Here is a 17,283-nt window from a genome sequence, read left to right as displayed (position 1 = left end):
GGTTGCAGTGGAGAGCACTAGAGTGTGAGGGATTGTCTGTCGGGGTGGTTTAGGATTTTCTCCTTGTAAGTGCTCTCAGTGACCCAGGTGGTGCTTTCAGTTTTTTTTTTTTGTGGTTTTGTTTGTTTCCTCTGTGTCATTTTTTTGTGGGTATTTAAAAGGTATCTGTAGCGAACATGTCCCCCTGTGAATTGTGACTTCCTTGTTTTTAAACAGAAAATTATTTTTGATGTAATTAAAACATTGGTTTTAACTGGCAGAAACATCTCAATCATTTCTGGGTAGACCGAACCTGTATGGTTGAGTGGTTTTATATCCTGGGGTGGAAGTCCCTAGTGGGCTACTATTGCAAATTTTAGGTCAAGGTTGTGGTCTTTTCCTCTATTTATTTCTCTGCCTTACTGTCCCGCTACAATGAGTTAAATCCCATTGGTTTAAAAACCTGCTATCAGAGGCTTCACTCTACTCAGCGCGCGCAGCTCAAAACAGAAATGCAGAACATTAATAACTACTGTCATATAGGCTACATAATGTTAAAATGAGAGCATTATTGAAAAATATGTTGTGGATTCTTAGGGTTTTGCTGATGTTTAATGTTAATATTTTAATCAAAACATAAAACATTATTTACCCCGTTTGTATCTGCGAGGCGTCCGTTACACATTTTCCCTTGTATGTTAATGTCAGTAATTATGACTGTAGAATGTCTCTCTTGGTAATGTATTTTGCCCTGCCCCCAAACGTATGATTCGACTATCGGCAAGATTCGAAAATTCAGATTCGACTGAAAAATCCTTAGTCGGGGACACCCCTAATATATATATATATAAATAATATCCTCCTGACTACCAGGAAAAAAGAGTTTTGTGAATTTAGTATTTTGTCATGTCATTACATGGTTTAGAGAATAAGAAAAAATTTGAAAAATTATATTTTATTCATATGTTATGCCATGTCCTCTGTAGAAGACATCGGGACTTTAAAAAAGGGATTTTTGTTTTAATCACAAATCAGTTTTCATTTTTTATACCAAACTTTATATAAAGATGATTCTCAACTATGTTATGAAAGATATTTAAAAAAAAACATTTTTCTTTATGCAAAATGTGTGTAAAATGGCAATAAACAAGTTTTTCCATTATATACAATGTATCTATAAACTGTATCTAATTTGCATATTAATGTGTTTTTGGGGCAACATAGAATGAACAAATAAGTGCAATAATGGGAGTAATAATTAGCAAGATTTTCATAATATCTAATATTTAATAGGAATATTGATACATAACTTTTCTCTATTAATTTGTGGTGTCTCCCAAAATGTGCAATAAACATGCTTTAAGTCCTGGTGTCCTCTACAGTGGACATGTATGAAATTGACGTCCTGTTTCATAACAGAAGGTCATATTTTGATTTGAAACCCCATAACATTTTCCTGAGATGTTGATGTATGACAAACAATTTGAAAAATAGTCAGATTTAAATGATAATAACAAAATATTATCATATTTCCATAAGGGTGTTACACTTGATCACTAAATTAATGTCAGCCATTTATAAAGACCAAGGAGAGGTAGTGGTCATGGTGAAACATCCAATCATTTGGTATCTCTGAAAAGCCCTGAATGTGCTCTGTACAGGACATCCAGACTTAAAACTGTGACATGTAATGTCTCAGAGAAATCACTAAAACGTAATGTTCTCTACAGAGGCCAAAACTCCATAGCTGGTAGTCAGGAGGATATATATATATATATATATAGAGAGAGAGAGAGAGAGAGAGAGAGAGAGAGTTTAAAACTTTAAAAAATAATAATGTTGACAAAGTTTAAGTTAGAGTACTAAAATTACTAATATTGAAATTAAAGTAAATGTAAGCTATATAAATATATAAAAAAGCAAAACCTAATAAAATGACTAAAGCTCAAACAGAATTACAAAAATATAAATGAACATTTTAATTAAAAATAAAATGATAAAAATGCTAATTTAAAGTGTAAATAAAAACTACAATGATAACTAATAATAAAGTAATAGTATTGTAACTAAAATTAAAATAACACCAACAGGACTTTATTTTATTTTTTTTTTTGTCATGTTCAATGTCAGTTATGTTCTTATGTATATTGTAATGTTTTATTTCTGTGAACAGTTTTATTTTAAGACAAATAAAACAGTAATGAATAATAATATCAGTACCATCATACTGTTGTCAGTCAAACAAAACATAGTCTTGTATTATGTGGTTCCCTTTCGAGATTGGTTCACTCAACATTGTGTCATTAGCTGATGCTATGGGAAAACTCCCTTTTTTCGAAAATGCTGAAGCCTTTTTTAATAGCCAATGGTGCTTGAGCGCTCAAGTGTGAGGTGGAGCCAACCACTTTATAACTTGTTGCAGAAAGCCATTGCCTCAGAATTCTTCTCCTTCACTTTAAAGCTGTACTTCGCAACAGACCTTCACACTTGAGGATAACGCGAACACAAGCTGTGGTGGGCTCATCAAGCTCCCAGACGCACATGATTAGTGATCGACCGATATTTATATTTTATAACCAATACGATACCAAGTATTTGCATGTTTATGTGCCCGATAACCGATATGCAGAACCGATATTTATTTACTGTTATAAAGTAAATAAATGACTGAGTGAAGTAAGTCCATACTTCACTTTGGTTTTTCCTCCTTTCAGTCATCTTAAAAAAATTGTTGAAAATTAGCAGTCTTTCATGTTAAATTTAATCTTCATATTACAACAATAAAAAAACATTTTATTTGAAGCATCAGCAGCAAGACTAATATTAACAATAAGCAAAATAAATGTAGAAGGTCTAATGTTTTCAAATGGAGAAAATAAATAAAGGAAAGGTGTCACCGTACAGAAGGAAACCAAGAACGGAGAGGTAAAGTAAACAGGGTTCTTTATTGAACAAGGGCTGAAAGAAGAGATGGAGAGCAAACGGGTTAGAGCAACAGTCTATTGAATGGAAGGGATCTAGCTCACGTGATGACGGGTTCCTTCTAGGATCGGGCTGAAGAGGATGGCACAGAGACAGGTAGGTTTCAGGTCGGAGTCCGGGTTCGTAAGTCAGGTAAGGAGTAGCGTAGTGAACTCAAGACCAGACAAAGTGTGACTGCAGTGACTGAGTATTTGAGCTAGTGTTGATGAGGTGGTGACAGGTGCGGCTGATTAGTACTCCGGTGATTGTGAACAGGTGTGTGAGGTGATTGGGCCTGACAAGGCTGGACAGTAGGTGAGGTTGGTAACCGAGTACACACTGAAACGGGGTGAGGCTGGTGGTTTGCTGCCTAAGGGAGTTTTGTGCATACTCGGCCCAGGGAAGGTAAAGGCTCCAGCGGTTCTGGTTGTTGTGGCAATAGCTACGGAGATATCTCCTGATCTCTTGGATCTTGCGCTCAGTCTGGCCGTTGGACTGTGGGTGATATCCGGAGGTGAGGCTTACTGATACGCCGAGGAGATGGAAGAAGGCCCTCCAGACCCGGGAGATAAACTGGGGCCCACGATCAGAGACGATATCCTCCGGGATGCCGAAATTGCGAAAGACTTGGTGGAATAACTGTGTTGCGGTTTCCATGGCCGTGGGTAATTTTCGGGGGGGGAGAAGTTTACATCCTTTTGAGAATAGGTTGACAACTACGAGGATACATGTGTGTGATTCGGATTCGGGGAGATTGGTGACAAAGTCGACTCCGATGTGGGACTAGGTCCGGTGAGGTATGGGAAGTGGTACCAGTTTGCCTTGTGGCAGGTGATGGGAAGATTTGGTGATGGCACAGACTGAGCATCCTTGGACAAAGCGCCTGACTTCTCACGCCATAGCGGGCCACCAGTAGCGAGTTTCAAGGAGCGAGAGGGTTTGCTGGATGTCCAGAGCCCGGAGAAGAGTGTAGCGAGTCCAGAAGGGTATTGCGGAGAGTGGATGGAACATAGACCTTCCCTTCTGGGCCTCCCGGTGGAGCTGGTTCGGAGTGGGTGGCTTGGCCGATCTCTTTGTCGAGCGTCCATTGGATGGGACCCACAATGAGGGCTGGAGGGAGAATGGTCTCCGGGGGTATTAATCGTTCATTGGCCTGAGGAAGGCGCGACAGAGCGTCTGCTCTGGTGTTCTTGGGACGGTAGGTAACAGAGAACTGAAAACGGGTGAAGAACAGCGCCCACCGTGCCTGACGTGGGTTTAGGCATTTGGCCTCCTGAAGATATTCCAAGTTCCGATGGTCAGTGATGACCTGGAAGGGATGAAGAACTCCCTCCAGCCAATGTCTCCACTCCTCCAGAGCGAGTTTGATGGCGAGAAGCTCGCGGTTCCCGATGTCATAATTTTGCTCCGCCGGGGAAAGCTTGCGGGAGAAGTATGCACAGGGATGGAGGATAGGAGGCTCTCCAGAATGCTGGGAGAGTACCGCTCTCACCCCTGCTGTGGACGCATCTACTTCCATGACAAATGGTTTCTGAGGATTGGGAAGCGCGAGGGTAGGAGCGGTGCAGAAGGCTTCCTTCAGTCCTTCAAAACATTTGATGGCTGTGGGCGTCCAGAACAGAGACTTGGGCCTATTACGGAGCATAGACATGAGGGCGGCTGTGTGCTGACTGAAGTGGTGGATGAAACGACGGTAGAAATTTGAGAATCCTAGAAAGTGTTGGAGTTCCTTAACGGTCTTGGGTTGTGGCCAGTTGTGAATGGCTTGGACCTTCTTGTCTTCCATCTGGATACCCTGAGGACTGATGGCATAACCGAGGAACTTGATGGTGGTAAGGTGGAACTCGCACTTCTCCAGCTTGAGATAGAAGTGGTACTTTCTCAGCTGTTATAGGACCTGCTCCACGTTGTGGAGATGTTCGGCCAGGTTCCGGGAGTAAATAAGAATGTCGTCGATGTAAACGATCACAAAATGATGGAGGAACTCCCGGAACACCTCGTTCATGAATCCCTGGAATACAGAAGGTGAGTTGGATAGGCCATACGGCATAGCGCAGTATTCATAGTGTCCGGTGGGTGTGATGAAGGCGGTCTTCCACTCGTCACCATGGCGGATACAAACGAGGTTATAGGTGCTTCGCAGATCCAGCTTGGAGAAGATACGAGCTCCACGAGTTCCTCTAGGGCGGCCGGCACCAGTGGAAGGGGATACGGATATTTCACTGTTTGTGAGTTGAGAGTTCGGTAATCAATACAAAATACAATATTGCCCACAAAGAAGAAACTGGATGCGGCCGGTGAGGTGGAGGGCCGGATGAAGCCTTGCTGGAGAGCCTCCTTAATGTACTCCTCCATCGCTCCTTGCTCCAGGATGGACAAAGGGTACACTCTACCCTTAGGGCATTGAGCTCCAGGCAGCAAATCTATTGCACAGTCCCATGGCCGATGAGGTGGTAGTTTCGTCGTGGCCCGCTTGCTGAACACATCCTGAAATGCCTGGTATTTACAGGGAATGCTGTGAGGTTCCGTGGGTTCAGGGCTCTCGATGGAGGTGGCACAGACAGGGAGGAAACCAGGTGACAGAGGAAGAACTTGGGACATACAGTGCTGCTGACAGTACTCACTTGGTTGGTGGTCCAGTTAATGATGGGTGCGTGTTGGGTTAACCAGGGGCGTCCCAGGATGATCTCCGCTGTAGAATTCTCCAGCACCAGAAAAGAGATGAGTTCCTCATGAAGGCACCCAATGCAGAGCGCGATGGTGGGGGAGCATAGCTGGATCTTCCCACGACCCAACGGCTTTCCTTGGATGGTGAGGATATTAAGGACATGGGCATGTTTCAGCGGTCATAGTTGAAGTCGTTGGAGTGTGTTGCGGGATATGAATTTCCCCAAAGAACCAGAGTCTACAAGGGCATGTGCTGAAAGGGATTGGTGAGATGACATTAATGATACATTCATTCTAGTCAAGGTAGCAATTTGAGGGCTGAGCTGGATAGTACTCACCGAGGGTCGTGAGGGACGGATAGAACACGAGCAAATCAAGTGTCCCTGCTCCCCACAGTACAGACATAGTCCGGATGTAATCCGCCGTGAACGCTCCGCATGGGTGAGATGGTACGAATCTACTTGCATGGGTTCGGGTGCTCGTCGTGAGACGAGTGGCTGGACCTGGGTACAGGCCAGGAGATGTTGGGAGATCTTGATAGCCTATTGGATTAAATTCTCCAATCCCACGGTATCGTCAAATATCACCATTTGGAGGCGAATGTCGGCGTTCAGCCCTTGCCGGAACACGGTCAGTAAGGCCACCTCATTCCATCCACTAGTCACCACCAGAGTGTGGAATTTGATGGCATACTCGCTCACGGAGGCCTTGCCTTGACTGATGCGGAAGAGCTGGTCATGAACGGAGATTTCAGCCACGACGTGACTAAACACCTCTTTGAAGTGTGAGGTGAAAGTAGATAGAGTGCGAATGGCCTGACTGTTACTCTCCCACATGGACTGGGCCCAGTAAAGAGCGCGGGCAGCGAGATGAGATATCATGAAGGCAACTTTGGCGCGGTCATTGGGAAAGGCTTGTGACTGCATCTCAAAGTATAGGGAACATTGTAACAAGAAGCCACCACAATCCGCCGCCTCACCGGAGAAGATAGCGGGCCGTGCCATGGGACTGTGGGAGGCAGACACAACGGGTGTATGGAAGGATTGGATTAAATCCTCCAGTGAAGTGGGGTTCTGTGGTTGTGGCTCCATGGAGAGTTTGGGGTGGTCTGGTCTTCTGTCACCGTACAGAAGGAGACCAAGGATGGAGAGGTAAAGTAAACAGGGTTCTTTATTGAACAGGGGCTGAGAGAAGAGATGGAGAGCAAACGGGTTAGAGCAACAGTCTATTGAATGGAAGGGATTTAGCTCATGTGATGACGGGTTCCTTCTAGGATTGGGCTGAAGAGGATGGCACAGAGACAGGTAGGTTTCAGGTCGGAGTCTGGGTTCGTGAGTCAGGTAAGGAGTAGCGTAATGAACGCAAGACCAGACAAAGTGTGACTGCAGTGGCTGAGTATTTGAGCTAGTGTTGATGAGGTGGTGACAGGTGCGGCTGATTAGTACTCCGGTGATTGTGAACGGGTGTGTGAGGTGATTGGGCCTGACGAGGCTGGACTATCCCTGACAAAAGAAGTCATATCAACTTCATTTTAAACTACAGTTTTAGTAGGGTTATAAGCTGTTTAATAGGCTAAAGAGTGAAGAATAATTCACTGGATAATGTTAATTCACTGAATAATATTTTCTGGAATATTGAAATATAACAAACAAAACATTTTATTGCATTTCTCAACTGGCATGTTATATCAGAATTACTAATAATGTTTTTGTCGTTCTAGATTATGAAGTGCCTGTAAAATGCTTAAATATCGGGAAAAATATTGGTAAATCGATATATCGGTCGATCTCTAATGGACACTACAACAGCTTAAGCAGGAAACTTTGCAAAGCACAAAATTTATGTCACTTCCAAAACTTTTGGCCATGACTGTACATCCGTATATGCAATAGGATTTGTCAGGTTTTACATGTCAGCATTGGAGGGAAGAGATTATTGACCTGCCTTCGCGCCATTGCATATAGGACATTAATGATTACGAGGGTACATGAATTAAAATAAAATAATGATGTGCACAGATAAAACATTTATAACAAACACTGCAACATTCCAGAAAAAAAAAAAGAATTCTTCATTCTGATTTCATGGTGACTTTAACTCTCTAACAGACACTGCCAATATGGAAGTTCTGCACCTCTTTGGCACTGAGGAACAGAAGAGACTCTGGCTGGAGCCCTTACTAAGATGAGACATACGGTCCTGCTTCTGTATGACAGGTAATGGGTAAACTATTCAGTCATCAGAAAACCTTGTATAATTAGGCTGGTTTCAGGTTTGTAGAAACAATTATTTGGTGGACGTGTCTTTGGGGTGTTTACATGAGATTCATTACATTTACATTTAGTCATTTAGCAGACGCTTTTATCCAAAGCGACTTACAATTGGGGGATACATAAAGCGATTCTTCTTAAAGAGGCAAACAGGCACAGGAAGTGGTTGTAATACCAAGTTCTTAGACATTGTTCAAATAAGTACAAGCTAGAAAGAGAAGGAATAAATAAAGAGAGAGAATTTTATTTTATTTTTTTTATTTATTTTTTTTTTTCATTAAACAGCTGGACAGAGTGTAACGTATTGGAACAGAACATAGTAGTCTCCAGACAGTTTTAAAACTTGGACAAACTCAAGCCTCTCTAATGTGACACATATTCATTAATACTCACTTGATTTAGGTTGATGATGAGATTTGAGTTCAATGAGTAAACAAGGACAGAAATAGCTGGTCGATGAGATTGAGGAAAAACAAATTTATTTTCATTCTCTTGCTAATTGAGCAAGCTAAAAGATGACTAGGCCTATAGATTGTGTGAGCACATGTGTAATAGTGATTAAAAAGGCATCAAGTATCTCAACATTGTAGGGTTTTTTTATAGCTCAAAAAGGGAAATATTTATGACTAACTATAACTGGTTATGATCAATAATAAATATTTAGATTATATCTTCGAATTAACTGTAGCGGAATCAATATTACAATTATTTGATCTGTCCGTCCACCGAGCAAACAATATAATCATTTATCATTTCAAGGAACTATTATTTTCCTCAAAGCACAACAAGCAGGACCAAAGGCCTGTTGTTCTCTGTATCATTATACCAAATTAACTCCATAAAGTCTGAACTGACTTTTAACTGCTCCAGCAAATCTAAGTTCTATACAACACTTTATTATTATGGTAATGAGTGTTTGAAGTCGACATGAACCAAAACTGACCTGCTTAACCTGTTTAACATGCAGTTTTGTTCTTATTGTGAATTATTTATTGGTGTGCATTATTCCACTATGTAATATTTCATTTTAAAAATTGTTTTTGTAAACTTTTGTTTTTGAAAACTAAGGTTAATGTATTAATTTATATTTTTTAAATTAATTGTATTATTTATTATTATTATTATTATTATTATTATTACAGGGTGGAAAAATAAATGACCAATATTAAATCATATCTATATGAAATTATAATTTCTATTATATATTATTTTATTTATTTCTAGAAATGGAAATGTATAACATTTGACAATGCAATCAAATCTTGATGGGTAAAATCATTTGTTCATATAAATAATCTTTCTCAGAGCTGTAAACTCATTCACTTTTTTTTCATTTGTATTTCTATGAATACTGAACGCAGACATGCATAATTGCATTTTGTTGATGTCTAGAATGACACTCAAATGCATCACATTTCGGAAGTGTTTGCATCTTCACTACTATTGCATGTAGCAGTTTGCCCACTTGAAGCCCCCGGTATCTCAGAAACATGATTTGAGAACACACATCACATACCAGCCGTTTTGGATGGTGACGTTTACGGGTGGTCGGTTCAAAGTTATAAGAGAAAAATATCTTCAGATATGGAAGGTGACAAGTTGAGATCTTTTTGTCTAATCTGACTTGTCACCAGAGTTGTTTTGTGTGTCTCTGAGGAGTTTTAAAAAACTCATCAGCGTACAGTATGTGATCTTTGTATCCTCGAGCAGTGGAAATTCAAACTTTCCAGTGCTATCTCTGTCCTATTTTAACCCGCACAGATGTACAGATTCATCATCAGTACAAAGGGTAAATTATAAGTGTGACAAATTCAAATCATTTGGTTACAAGATGAACCTGTCGTGTGTAAGAACTCCATATCTCCTGCTTTTTCTGAGAGGCACAGATGGTGTTTTTCACTACTATCATAAACCACCATCAGTTCTGGGGATTGCTAAACATATCTTTATTGTTGAGACATGTGGAGTGAATTTCAAACAGTTAATGATAGAAAGTTTGGGTTAGTGACAATCAATGGCTAAACAATTCACGTTTCACCTAAGAGCCTCCAGAAAGTACATTTAACTGCAGTCCAACCTTGTTGCATACTTCAGGTTTGTTTTTCCACTAAAATCAAGTGTTTTTAAGACCTATTGGCTTTCCTGCCATCTTCTTGCTAGAAGGGTAGTTGTTGTTTAAATGAAAGAATGCTTTTAGTTCCTTCGGTTTTCCTGGGCAAACTTTGCAATGCGACGCCCAAACAGAATGTATTGTCATAGGAATGTGTATGTAGTTTGGTTTAAGCAGTTTGTTTTTATTCACATACAATAAGACAGGATATTGTTGGAGGATTATCGAGTATTTATCAAGACCACAATATTATTGAGTAATATACATACTGTATATATATACACCATTTTTAAAACTGTGGCACAGGAATAATTATTTCAAAATGTATTTGAAAGCAGTGACAAAGGAGCAGTCAGTTACTTCAAAAGAATCTTAAAGAACCTGTTTAATTTATTTAATTATTTTTTTCCTCATTTCAAGTGGAAATGTCACAATGCCAGCCTTACTGTTTGCTCCAAGTAGCCAACTCCAGTAGAAGTTTATTAGTCTCCATTTTTCGTTAAAGTGAGCTTTGCCAGAGTGGCGCCATGCAAGCAGTAATGTTGTGTGCTTAGCAGTCCTTAGATAGGGTTGTTTACATTTTAAAGAGATATGATAACTAGCTTAAAAACATACTTCAGTCACATGAGTGATTGTAAATATTTAATTCACGAAATGTACGGTATCCTAACTTTGTGAATTTAATCAGATTTGTCATTATCTTTAGTATAAAAAAAGGTCAAGGTAGGCACATACAAAGCGTCTTGGCCAGGTGCAAGATTAAAAAAATACATCAAATCATACAAAAAAGATCTGCACACTGTTATTCTCCCTTTATTTAGAAAAAGTTAAAAGTTTTGGGCAAAGACCTTCGTCAGGCACACACACATACTTACAAAAAATTATCTTAATTGTTAAAAGTTATCAAAATTGTTATCTTTAGTAAAATAAAAATATCTGGGGAACCCCCTAAGTCTATTTTTTACTTCTTATGAGTGGTCCCTAATGTCTTATCCTCCCAGACTCGCCTCAATTTGAGCACTGGTCAATTTCCTAGCATTACAATTAGGGATGCACCGATACCGATACTGAGCTCATGTACTCGTACTCGTTAAAATGCCCCGATGCCAAATGCCGATCCCACACAGCATGTGATAAGCGCCATATTCAAACAAAGAAACACAGAAAACAAAACAACAGACAGCAGAAAGGAGTTACGGGTGTCTACTACGAAATTCTTTAAAAATCCTACAATGTGATTTTCTGGATTTTTTTTCCTCATTTTGTCTCTCATAGTTGAGGTATACCTATGATGAAAATTACAGGCCTCTCTCATCTTTTTAAGTGGGAGAACTTGCACAATTGGTGGCTGACTAAATACTTTTTTTCCCCACTGTATGTATGCAATGAATATAATGTTAAACATTCAGTATTAACGCCTGTATAGCTGATGTGCGCGAGCTGATCAAACAAAGCTCGCTGAGTGGATTGAGCGAGCGGCGGCGCAGATGTGCGAGCTTGTCAAATGAATATATCGTTCTCACAGACATCACTGGAAAGTTTGTAGTTCGGTCGGATATGTCAAAAACAACTAAGTAAAACAATGCACAAGTTACTTAACGGTAGGGAGAGAGAGCGAGAGAGCAGGACTCTGTAGTTCATTGATGTAAGTGATAGCAAAATAAAGTAAACTGTGACAAATCATACCCAAAAATTCTTCATACAGTGGACTACCAGTAAAATTGATACACATTTGGGTCCAAAAATTATTCAGACCGTGTCTGGGAAAAAAAATTCAGGTTTGCATGAAGCTGGATGACAGCATGCCCAGGAGACCACAGGCTGTCATTAAGCTTAAAGGTTGCCCGACAAAGTATTGTCATACTAACAGCTGTCTGAATAATTTTTTGTTGATTGTAGTCTATTACATACCTTTCTATCAAAATGATCTGACGTTATCAAGATGAATTTGTTCTGACACAGTTTAACTCTGAGTTCTGGTCATATTTTATTACCATTTTCTAAACTATAGCGAATGTGAGAAATGTTGAAGGTGTCTGAATAAATTTTGCTTTGACTGTATCTATTTGATAAATGAAGTTAACCAACTAACATTATACATACTCTTTTGGTTTCTGTACCCAATATTGTTTCAGATGAAAAAAACGCGACTTCTATTTCTGAAAATATCACAGTTAGGAGATTTATAACGAGTGGTTTCATGCATTATTACAGCAAAGCGCGTGATTACAGTACTAAGCCGCTGCAATGGAGCAGCTCTGTTGCTATTAAATTAAAGATGATGTACCATAGAGCAAAAAAAAAAATTAACAGTGAAGGTAACAAAAACCTGTAAAATTCATTTTAATGGGCATAATTAAGTGTGAAAATAACCGAAGGATATACAGTGAAACCAAAAATTATTCAGAGACCAGATATAATTTTTTATATTTTTTTACTAGTGGGTGCAGGACACTATAGTTCATTTATGTAAGTGAGGATAGCAAAATAAAGTAAACTGTGACAAATCATACCCAAAAATTCTTCATACAGTGGACTACCAGTAAAACGGATACAAATTTGGGACCAAAAATTATTCAGACTATGTCTGGGAAAAAAAACTGAAGTTGAGGTTTTCATGACGCTGGGTGACAGCATGCCCAGGAGACTACAGGCTGTCATTGAGGCTAAGGGTTGCCAAAGTATTCATAGTTGTGTAAATACTGTCATACTAACAGCTGTCTGAATTATTTTGGTTGATTGTAATCTATTACATACTTTTCTATCAAAGTGATCTAATATTATCAAGATTAATTTGTTCTCACACAGTGTAACTCTGAGTTCTTGTCATATTTTCTTACCATTTTCTAAACAAATAGCGAATAAACTGTGATAATGTGAGAAATGTTGAAGGTGTCTGAAAAATTTTTGGTTTGGCTGTATCTATTTGATAAATGAAGTTAACCAACTAACATTATACATACCCTTTTGGTTTCTATACCCAATATTTAAAAAAATGTACAAATGCAATAAAATTATCGTTATCGGTACTCGGTATCGGCAAGTACCAAAAATAAAAGTATCGGTATCGGGCGAGTACTGGAAAAAGGGGTATCGGTGCATCCCTAATTACAATCCAATGGAAGGTAATGTTATTTTCAGTCTTTTCTTCTTCTCATCTCATTAACATGAGGCAGTCTAGAGGCTTTTTGTCTTTTGTTGTACTATTGTAACAGTTAGGCAATTTTTATTGTACAGTGACCTCTTACATGTCAAAAGATCAAGGAAAATCTGATTTCTAAATTCATGACCCCTTTAATTCACTTGCTTATAGAGGTGAGAGGTATTAACCATTTAAATCCTTCTGGATACATTTTTGGGGCTGTTGTAGTATCACCAAGCTTTGCAGGTGTTAGCCTTATTTTCTTCCAGATCTTTGTGGCATGTGGGAACAATAATAAGTTGTTTCCAAGCCAAATTCAATTTATTCAGATGTACCTGGTCAGTAAAGTCTTTTGTCATCACTGATTGTGCAAATATTTTTTTGTGTCTTCCTCATAGTTCCTCATAGTACTTTTCACTCTTCCTGTCATTGTTTGCTGAAAGGAACTTCTGTAGATTTTAGACATCAACTCATTCTTATGAGCAAAAACAGAAACAGACAGCTGTGTTGGTTACCCCTGGCCTTCTTCTCCTTTCTCTTTTAACCATTCTCATATCTTTTTATTTTTGGGTCAGCTACATCCATGCAGCCACAAAAATGCAAAAGCTGAACTAGCAGTCCTTTCAGTGTTTTTTCCCCCGCACATTTTTTCCTCTTTTCCTTCTTTTCATTCTCTCGGGATAGCCAATTTCCTTTGGTGGCTCCCAGGCCTATGGTGAGGTTTGTTCATATCTGGTGGTCTTAAACTTTAACTTTTCACAGCATCTTTACCCCTTTGTGATTTTTCCGCAATGATTTCCAGACCACCGTTACCATCACTGGAAAGAACAGGGCCAAGGAATATGTGGCTTAATGTGTTTTTATGTGCATGCTGAAGCCTCTGGCATGGCTTAATGAATGAAGACAGTTTGGTTCTTTTGAGAGTGGTAGTTAAACACACACACACACACACACACAATTTTATTAATCATAATTTCATTTTATCAGTAATAAACTGGATTACTTTGTAACATTCATAATTTAAATGCAAACTGATATTTTATAATATAAATACACTGTTTTTTATTGTGTTCCGCTCTATGTCCTCCATCAGTCCCTCTTCTCTATTATTTTAATTATTTTGTTATTTTCATAAAAAATATAATACCTTTCTGAGAAATTGTTATTATTGTAAAATTTATTATAAAAACATTATATGCCTAAAATGTTTTATATTTTATATTCTTTTAAAATATATAAAGTATACAGTTCTGATCAGTTTTATTTTATAAAAACTATTATTGTTATTATCATTGTAAAATAATAATTATCAAATATATTCTATTTGATATACTTTTACATTATAATTATAATATATCATTATTATTATTATTATTATATTTTCCATAATAATTAAGTGTTCCAACTTCATGTTTACTGTTGAAATGGTTATTTCATACAAGGTGCATCCCTATAGCCTGTAACTGTTTCGTAAGAAACTTTGTTTGACAGTTTTCATAACATTTTTAATTCAAAGTTGGAAAGATTTTTGGAACAAATCAATGGCACTTTGTGCAAAGACTATATGTGTCATTACATCCCATACAGAATGTCACATTCAGGTCATGCTTGTGTCTGAACACCCATGGAGAAATCTGGTAATTTGTAGTAAACATTCTGTCATTATAGTGAGTAACAGCTTCTGAGCACACAGTGAAGGTTCACTGTTAAGCAGTGCTCTACTTTTTCTACAAACACAAACAATTATTATTATTATTTTTTTGGTGGAATGAGACACACTCCCCTGCAAGCATAGAAACTCACACAGGTTAATGTTTATAAAGGATACTACAATATCAAGAGTTATGAGGCTGAATACATTTATGTGGTCTGTGGTATGATTTTGAGTTGGCTTTAGGTCTTTGACAGAAATTGTCATCAATCCTGCCTTCATGAAATTCATTCTTTTTTTTATCTCTTGTCTTTTCCCAGTGAGCTTTTCATCATCTGTTATTTAGATATGCTGTTTTCTAATTCAGCTGCTTAGAGTGACCTCTGGCAGTGTAGTCTGAGTATATTTTCATTTGAACTTGCTCTTCTCTGTCTCCAAAATTGTTACCTTTTGGCTAACATGTTTCAACCTTTTTGGCTAACCTTTTTTTGGCTAACCACCTGCCTTCATTTTGGCATGTAACTTTTGGTGAGTCAAGTGGGAATACAGAGTACTGGATTTATGAAAGCATGACTAGTCCCGTAATAGCACACCTTTTTTCAGCATCATTTTCACAAACACTTCTTTGACATAGCTTAAACTGTAGTGCCGTCATGCAAATCAGCAGTTTTGCAAAATAACATCAGCTTTCAAGTCTCTTTTTAAAAGGTGGAACTTAAATGCTGAACTGTAATTTCAGAGCACCAGACATAATATTGTATACCAAACATGTCGGTAATAATTTATAAATAAATGTAACAACATATGGTTGTTAATGTGTAAAATCCTGCTAAGCCAAGAAACTAGTTTTTTTTTCTGTCTGTTTTTTTCTTCTCTCTCTCTGCTTTTATTTATTTTCATTTTAATTTTTTACTTTCCCCCCTCATTTAATTACAAATATGGTTGACCTTGTGTTATTCATGAACCTCTTTTTCCAATCTGCTTTCCACATATCATCTGTGCTGTCATAATAACCTTCCCATTAACTCACAAACTCTCCTTCAAAGCCACACGCTTACAATTTTCTATCCTCTGTGTAAAGCATAATCTCCTGTACATGTGCCTTGTGTATATTTGTATACTTACTTTTCGTGCAGACTTTTGTGTGCAAGCACATACTGTATGTGATTTCAAACCAGCAAATAACAGCAAAACTTCAATACAAGTCAAAGTGTATAAAGTATACTTTAATCTAAAAATATATTTACATTGGCGATATATAATATACAAATGCGTACCATCTGGTATGCAGGGTATCTTTTCTACACAAGATCCCCGAGTTCACTATACACTTTCAGTATATGGTCAGTATAATAAATGATAAATATGCCCACATATGCCCATGCACTGTTTTTCCCAACCAAAACACTTAATAAACAAACACACACGTGTTGTTAACGACAGATTCTGTGAAGTTTTCCATGGAATTCTGCGGGCTCAGATTCCATACAAGTCTTCTGATAAACATCATACTTTGTTCTTTAAACATTTAACAAAAGATCTAATCAAAGATGTCGTAGTGGAATGTTTCTGGTTAATGCATTAATCTTACGACCAAAGTATACTTTGATTTTTATGTGTGGGCTAGAGTACAGTGCGTGTGGCGTAAATTGCCTCTGCACAATAGTACATGCATACTGTATGCGAGCAGCCAGATTTTTCTAACCACATATACTCTGGATGCTCAGCTCACACATGCACCTTAATTTTTTTCCACAGTTGGCAACACAGACCCGGCCTTCTGTTCTACAGTTGAAAAATTGTGTATACGGCAGCAACAATCATAATAGATGCCCATATTGATGAGCATTGTTGAGATGGGTTAAAAGATACTTGCAGACACTGAACAACAAATTAAACTTTCTAGTAGGGCTGCCCCCTAATAGTCGACTAATCGTTAGTCGACCAGAAGAAGCTTGGTTGACTAAAATTGTATTAGTCGCAGAAAAAAAAATCCACATTGGCGAAGTCACGCAGATCGTTAACGGCTGGTCTATGCTAATACAGTACATGCGGCAGGAAATCCTAACGCTCACCTATCATTCATCCACCACAAATATGGCTTATCATCTGAAATATGTAAGTAGCAGCAATGTTACATGGCTGCTCAATCTAATGTTAAAGTGCCCCTATTATGCCATTTATACGGTTCCTAATATTGTTTTGGGAGTCTCCTACAATAGGATTACATGCATGCAAGGTCAAAAAACGCTTTCGTTTTCTCAAAATATGCATTTAATATCACCTCATTTCCCAGGAATTCTCAAACGATTCGTTCGAAGCAGTTCAAAGATTCAGTCTCTCTAAACCCCTTCTTTTCGTGAGGCTGCTTTGCTCTGATTGGTCAGATGGCCCGGTCTGTTGTGATTGGTCTATGGCGTACAGCGCATGTCGGAAATGATACGTAGAACGGCCAACATAGAACATAGGCACGCATTATGCAAATGTGTTACCCCGTGACGTG

This window comes from Sinocyclocheilus grahami, unplaced genomic scaffold, assembly GCF_001515645.1.
Source record: "Sinocyclocheilus grahami isolate Dianchi unplaced genomic scaffold, SAMN03320097.WGS_v1.1 scaffold247.1, whole genome shotgun sequence".
Classification (NCBI taxonomy): Eukaryota; Metazoa; Chordata; class Actinopteri; order Cypriniformes; family Cyprinidae; genus Sinocyclocheilus; species Sinocyclocheilus grahami.
This window is presented reverse-complemented; position numbering follows the sequence as displayed.